General features: G+C 44.1%; 1 protein-coding gene and 1 non-coding gene across 7 annotated transcripts in view; one reads left to right on the forward strand and one right to left on the reverse strand.

Annotated features, from left to right (window-relative positions):
* DAPK2 (death associated protein kinase 2) overlaps window positions 1-7,199 on the reverse strand; it is a 116,277-nt gene that overhangs the window by 77,753 nt on the left and 31,325 nt on the right. The gene's annotated exons all lie outside the window — the stretch shown is intronic.
* On the forward strand, window positions 6,833-6,939 carry LOC115303076. The gene has a single exon (XR_003913791.1). It is a non-coding gene; the product is annotated as a U6 spliceosomal RNA (small nuclear RNA).

Consider the following 7,199-nt stretch of genomic DNA (forward strand, 5'->3'; position numbering starts at 1 on the left):
AGATCTATCCAAGGGATACAGAAGTGCTGACATAGGGGCACATGTACCCCAATGTTCATAACAGCACTGTCAATAATAACCAAATCATGGAAAGAGCCTAAATGTCCATCACCTGATGAGTGGATCAAGAAGATGTGGTATATATATATATACAATGGAGTATTACATGGCAATGAGAAAGAATGAAATCTGGCCATTTGTAGGAAAGTGGATGGACCTCGAGGGTGTCATGCTAAGCGTAATAAGTCAGGCAGAGAAGGACAGATACCATATGTTTGCACTCATAGGTCTAACAGGAGAACAGGAGAAATCTAATGGAGGACCATGGGGCGGGGGGAAAGAGAGTTGGGGAGAGAGAGGGACACAAAACCTGAGAGACTACTGAATACTGAAAATGAACCGAGGGTTGAAGGGGGAGGGGGAGGCAGAGGGGGAAGGGAGAGGGTGGTAATGGAGGAGGGCACTTGTGGGGAAGAGCACTGGGTGTTATATGAAAACGAATTTGACAATAAACTATTAAAAAAAAAAAGAGTCCTACCATCTGGCACATCAAACAGTTTGGGGCATATAATAGTGTTCAATAAATGTCATTTAGCACTAAATGACACCAAGAAGAGACATACAATGTACATGACCATCAACAGATGCATGGACAGATAAAATGTGCTATATGCATAAAATGGAATATTATTTGGCACTTAAAAGGAGTGAAGTTTTTGATGCATGCTGAATATAGATGAGTCTTAAACAAACTTATGAGAAGTGAAAGAAGCCAATCACAAAACAACATGTATTATATGATTCCCCTTATATAAAATGACCAGAATAGACAAATCCATAGAGACAAAATTAGATTCATGGTTGTCTAGGGTGAGAGGGATTGGGGGACATGGAGAATGACTATGTTAATGGGAACAGGGTTTCTATTTCGGGGTGCTAAAATGTTCTAAAATTGATTGTGGTAATGATATGCAACTCTGAATATACTAAAAGCCATTGATCTGTAGAACTATAAATGAGTGAATTGTATGGTAGGTGAATTATATCACTTAAAGAACTAGAAAAAAAGAATAACCATAAAAATATGGACATGCTTTTACTGGGTGACGTCAACCAGGCCTAAATAAGTAGGTCTTTTACAAAACACTTCTACCTCCATCCGTCCTGAGTCATACCTCAATACCCAGTGCAGTTGCCATTATCACCATTTTACAGACAGGAAGTTGAGGCTCAGGGAGTTGAGGTCACATAGCTAACTAGCCACAGATCTAGAACCTAGAGTCAGGTGATGTTAGTCCAAGTACAGTGTTCATGGGAATGTCACCTATGGAGAGACTTTGAAAGAAAGAACACAGCTCCAGACACAAGGAAAAGGTGGAAACAGACAAAACATCTGCCACTAAGGAACTGGAGTCGCAATTAGTTGTTCTGGATGCAGTGGAAGAGTACACAAACATCAAAACGATAAATAGGAGCATCGTGTGTTATAAAATAATGTTAAGTGAATATGTGCAATTATATGCACAGTTTGATCGCCGCTTTGGTTTTATTTCAAATACACTTGTGTGGCCAAAACACAGTTGAGAACACAGATGCAAAAATGTGCTAGGATGATGAATAGTTGAGTGAAAACTTTCCTTTAAAATTTTCCTGTGTTGTTTTAACAGAGAGAAAGAGAATAAACACTTGAATGGACACCCCAGAGCACTGTAATTATCCAATCAGGGGTGAACTCTGGGGATTGGGGGGTGGGGCATCAGTAGTGTCTGCAACACAGGCCCCAGAGCCTCAGGGTCACCAAGGGCCTAACAGGCAACAGGGGAGGAAAGGGCAGGAGCCCCTTTTAAGTCTGCAAACATAAGATCAAAGAGGGCACAGGAAGGTCAGCCAGAACTATTCAGTCACTACTGGTTCTTCCTTCGAAATGTTCATTGCACCCTGGACATGAGATCCTCCCCGTCTCCATCTCTGGTGCACACCGTCTCATGGCATTCAGCACATTTTACTGGAATTCTCTCTTTATATGTTCTTCTTCTTCACTAGACTGTGAGGTCCTCCAGCAGAGCCAGCAATCACTCATCCTTGTACCCCCACGCACCTGATACAGTGCTGGACACAACCATAGGTCTACAGTACATGTTTTCTGAATGGAATTGACTAGACTTTCTTCATACCTATCACCCTCCTGAGCTAGACTTTTACACGCAAATACACTTAGCACAAGCTCCTGATCAGCATTCCTGCCCACAGTCCTCCACCCACATATCCCAAGTCCATCTTCCTGAAATGCTGATCTCATCCCATTCTCCTCTGCTCAAGACCTGTTTTCCCCCTCCCATCAAGCCTGAGCACCTTGGCCAGGCCCCAGGGCCCTTTCATCACCTGGCCCCATTCTACTTGCCTGATTGTACTCTGGCTTCCCAGCAGGCACAATCCAACACACTCATTCCCACCTCCAGGCTTCTACTAGCCCTGTTTGCCTATCCTGAGATATCTTCTGCCTACTCAACTCCTACCTCTGCTGAAATTCAAGTTCCAACTCCTCCTGAAGCCTTCTCTGACCATGCCAACCCCCAGGGATCCTTGCCTCTGAATGTGTCAGCCCCAAAGCTGAGTACACTTGATAATCTTTCTGTACCCTTTTCTTTCCTGTGTTTGTCTTTTTCCCACCCCCAAACCAGATTAATCTTCTTAAGGGCAGGGCAAGATTACACTTCATCAGTGTGACCCACCACACCCACTGTAAAACAGGCACATTGCAGGAGCTCAAGGCTTACAGGTGGTTACACCTGAAAATTGGCAACCCAGTCATGGTTAGTAATGACAGTAGAGTTTTTCGGGTGGTACAGAGGCTTGTTTTAGGCAGCTGGCACCAGTGGGGTATGGGGAGGAGGGTTTCTAAAAGGGGTTTAGAAACTGAAATCTAGGCCACTGAAATATGCAGGGTTCTCTCTAGCCCCTGATAGCACCCACACCAGTAAGTAGCTTCAGCATCACCTGTTAGAAATGCAAATTCTCAGGCCTTACCCCAGACCTCCTGAGTCAGGAAGTCTGAGACTCCGGCCCAACATCTGTGGCTTAACAACCCCTCTGGGGGATTCTGATGTCCACTCAAGTTTGAAAACCACTCGTGTAAACACGAAAGAGGAATATCCTGGAATATCAGAGAAAGCAATTCCTCCCATCCCTAATGACTGCCTATGGATGTAATTTTTAACTCATGTTGTCTTGTTTACTATTAACCACTACCACCATTAAAATGGAAAACTGTAGTTCAGAAAATTGGCAGAGAGTACTGAATGGTTGTTAACTGTTACTCTTAGTTAGTACTGCCACCAGCAGTACTACCTATTTACTACTACCTACTTCCTACTAGTACCAGTAATAACAACAGGTATCAACTGCTCAGTACTCTCTGCCAATTTCGCTAATGAACTGGCAGTTTTCAGGGGCAAGAGACCAAGTAGAGGATGAAATCTATGAGGGGAGGAGTATAAGCACCATGACCATTTCAGCAGACCATGTTCCCCATTTGCCTCTCTTTTAATCAGTTTCTCATAACTCCCTAACCCCAGAGGACAGCTTGGGGCACAGGCTGCATTGACTGCTGTCTCAATCACCTTGATTTTCAGTTTGCCCTTTCATTGTTCTAAGCCCCTACCAAAGGCTCTGGTCTCTAATTTGGGTACCCGCCTCCACCTTTGAAAATACTGGGTCAGGGGCACCTGGGTGGCTCAGTCGGTTAAGCCTCCAACTTTGGCTCAGGTCAGATCTCACGATCGTGGGTTCGAACCCCGTGTCAGGCTCTGTGCTGACAGCTAGCTCAGAGCCTGGAGCCTGCTTCCGGTTCTGTGTCTCCTTCTCTCTCTGCCCCTCCCCCCTCATGCTCTGTCTCTCTCTGTATCAAAAATAAATAAAACATTAAAAAAATTTAAAAAAAAAGAAAACACTGGGTCAGTCTACTGGTACCTCCAGTTTTACCCCATCCATGAGGACAAGCTTCACATCCCCTCCTTCTTCAGCACCTGTCCTAGTGCAGACCGCTGGGTGGGGTCGATTTGTGTGCCCAGCAGCAGCCTAGCTTCCTGTAATCTTGTTTATAAACTGTGGATGCCTATTCTGGCTCCACAAGAAGAGGGTTCAAGAGGAGGCCTGCAGTTTTGGGGGGAGAGTCGGCAGGGCACAGCATCACCGTGCATAGGTGGCTGACTCACTGGGGAACACAGGGAGAACACAGACCCGGGGCTACCTGGAAGAGGGCACCTGATCTGGGCCCTGCGGCTCAGCAAGCAGTCAGGGCAAGGGGACAGATGAAGCCACAAGCAAAAGGGTCCTCAGGATAAATGGGGCAGTTTGGCGGGGAGTCAACATAGGAGGAGGGCTGGCTCTAACTGTAGCTTTGTGCCTGCCGCTTTGCGACTATGGGCAGCTAGTCACTTCCCATCTGAGAGCCTCCTTTTCCCTACCTGTAAACCGAGAAAGTGAAGACAATCTTAAAAATTCCTCTCACAAACATCCAAGTGTTTAGGAGAAAAATGACATTCTAAGGCAGAGCCATAGATGGTGAAAATGTTTTGTAATCGTACTGTCCTACTTAGTAGCCACTAGATACATGGGTCTACTGTGCACCTGAAATGTGGCTACTATGCTTGAGGGACTTATTTGTAATTTTGTTTAATTCTAATTACTTTACATTTGAATTTAAATTAGTCAGCTGTGGCTGGTGGCTACTGCAGGGCATAGCTCTAAGTGAATTCAAGAAATGCAAGTCCTTTTAAACCCTACCTCCACATATGAAGCAGGGGAAAAGAAACTTACTCTTTTAGCTTTAATTAATTAACTTTTTTGAAGCTTTTATTTTTAAGTGGTCTCTATACTCAACGCTCAAACTCACAACCCTGAGATTAAGAGTTGCATGCCCTTCCTAATGAGCCAGCCAGGTGCCCCTAAAATGCTTTAATTAAAGAGCAGAGGGGTGTCTGGGTGGCTCAGTTGGTTAAGTGGCCGACTTCAGCTCAGGTCATGATCTCACGGTTTGTGGGTTCGAGCCCCACATCCAGATTAGTGCTGAGCGCTCAGAGCCTAGAGCCTGCCTCAGATTCTGTGTCTCTTCCTTCTCTCTCTGCTCCTTCCCCATTCCTGATCTGTCACTCTCTCTCAAAATTAAATAAACATTAAAAAAAAATTGTAAAGACCAGAGACTCTGAGCACCCCTTGAAGAAGTCCCAGGAAGAAGAGCCCCTCTTCCTGGGTCCTCATCCCAGCCTTGCCCCCAGCCAAGGGAGCTAGGAGTCCCGTCACCAACTTTTGCTCAACCTTACCTTCCATGTCCCAGTTCCTTCTGTAAAGTACACACCAGCCACTCTGACTTCCTACACAGTCATGAGGACACAGTGCAAAGCTGGTACCTTAAAACATTAGTCAGCAGTCGCCATGCATGAATGCTGTAATGACCTTCCTGAAGCCTCAGTAAATGGCCCTTTAGCCACTAGGAAGCTGGGGAGAGAGTGATGATAATACGGCTAGGCGCAAGCGGAGAGGAGAAAGTTTCAAGCAGTCACTGATTTATCAAACATTCAACAAAATACAGGCATACCTCAGAGATATTGCAGGTTCAAGTCTGAGACCACTGCAATAAAGCAAATATCACAATAAAGCAAATCAAATAAATTTTTGTTTCCCAGTGCATATAAAAGTATGTTTACACTATACTTTAATCTATTCACTGTCCAATAGCATTATGTCTAAAAACACAATGTATATACCTTAATGAAAAATGCTTTATTGTGAGTATTTAGGTGGCTCAGTTGGTTAACGTCTGACTCCTGATCTGGCTCAGGTCATGATCTCATGAACAGTGAGATGAAGCCCCACATTGGGCTCTGTGCTGACAACAGAGAGCCTGCTTGGGATTCTCTCTCTCTCCCTCTCTTTCTCTCTGTCCCCCCGCCCCCGCTTGCTCTTGCACCTCCTCTCTTCCAAAATAAATAAACTTTATTTTTTAAGTGCCTTATTGCTAACAAAAAAATGCTCACCATCACCTGACCTTTCAGTGAATTGTAATCATTGACCACAGACCAGTATAACAAATATAATAATAATGAAAAAGTTTAAAATATGGCAAGAATTACCAAAAGGTGACACAGAGATGTGAAATGAGCAAATGGTGGTGAGAAAATGGTGCCAAGAGACTTGCTCCATGCAGGGTTGCTGCAGACCTTCAATTTGTAAAAAACCAAGTATAATAAAGCAAAGCACAATAAAATGAGCTATGTCTCTATTTTATGTGACTTATACGATTCAATGAATGTACTAAATCAATGTGCCAACAATTCCACTTTAAATTTATCTGACAATTATAGTGGCCAGAGTGTGACACAGTTTGACTTGCTTACTGCAGAATCCTCAGTGCCTGAAACTGTCCTTGGTAGTTAGAAGGTGAAAAAATGAGATACACAGAGGTACAGAGGTACAAGGTACATGTGGAGATATTCAGAAGTACCAGTGCAGTAACAACCTAAATGTCTGCCAACAAGGACCCTGGTCAAATTCGTTACAGTCCATCCATAACAGGTGATACATGTAACTTTGAAAAAGAACCTCTCTGGGGCACCTGACTGGCTCAGTCAGTTGAGCCTCCGGCGTCGGCTCAGGTCATGATCTCACGGTTGTGGGTTCGAGTCCCGCGTCAGGCTCTGTGCTGACCGCTAGCTCAGAGCCTGGGGCTTGCTTCGGATTCTGTGTCTCCCTCTCTCTCTAATCTTCCCCTGCTCACACTGTCTCTCTCTCTCTCTCAAAAATAAATAAAACATTTTTTAAAAAATTACCTCTCGTGCTCGCTTCGGCAGCACATATACTAAAATTGGAACAATACAGAGAAGATTAGCATGGCCCCTGCGCAAGGATGACACGCAAATTCGTGAAGCGTTCCATTTTTTTGGGGGGGTTTGTTTTTTTGTTTTTGTTTTTGTTTTTTTCCCCTAGGAAGTGTGTCTTGGGTTTTTACCCTTATTATTTTCATTACTTTTTTTTCCTCTTCCTTTTTTGGTGGTGGGGGTGGTTATGTTTAAATGAAGTTGCTTTTACAACACCAAAGACTTAATCATCCATTTCCTATATAAAAGGTAGCTACTTTTTTGCATGGACCTCAAGTAAGCAGGCTGTGTTGTAGCTTATGGGCAAGTAATAAATTGTATCAT

This window comes from Suricata suricatta, chromosome 9 (assembly GCF_006229205.1).
Source record: "Suricata suricatta isolate VVHF042 chromosome 9, meerkat_22Aug2017_6uvM2_HiC, whole genome shotgun sequence".
NCBI classification, from domain to species: Eukaryota; Metazoa; Chordata; class Mammalia; order Carnivora; family Herpestidae; genus Suricata; species Suricata suricatta.